At 55.0% G+C, this 440-nt stretch overlaps 1 pseudogene; it reads left to right on the forward strand.

The window, feature by feature from the left end:
- The first annotated feature begins 238 nt into the window (after nucleotides 1-238).
- Nucleotides 239-440, forward strand: LOC121000072 (annotated as a pseudogene).

Here is a 440-nt window from a genome sequence, read left to right on the forward strand (position 1 = left end):
CTGTCTGACCTGATTCGTTCCTCCTCCCCTGTCTGACCTGCCTGCTGCCCCCGCCGCTGCCAATAAGAAGAGAGACGGGAGGAGGAGGGGAGGGGCTGTGGCCACTGCGCCACCAATGAAGATAACTGACCTGAATACAAAAACAGGAGGCGGGTGCTGGAATCAAATAGCCGACAGCCAACCTCTGTGACAGGGAGCTGCGATCAGCTGCAGTTGAGTTAACCCTTCAGGTGCGGTTCTCGCTTCTCGGCCTTTTGGCTAAGATCAAGTGTAGTATCTGTTCTTATCAGTCTGCCTTTTCTTGCCGGCCCAGGTCCTTGTGGGTACCCCCTGCACTCTGCCTTTGAGCATCGTTGATTAAATTCAGCTTCAGCTCACTGCTGCTATTGGGTGTAGGGCTATTCCCCAGGGAACAAGAGTGCTCTGGTCTCCGACCTCCT

Source organism: Bufo bufo, chromosome 4, assembly GCF_905171765.1.
Source record: "Bufo bufo chromosome 4, aBufBuf1.1, whole genome shotgun sequence".
NCBI lineage: Eukaryota > Metazoa > Chordata > Amphibia > Anura > Bufonidae > Bufo > Bufo bufo.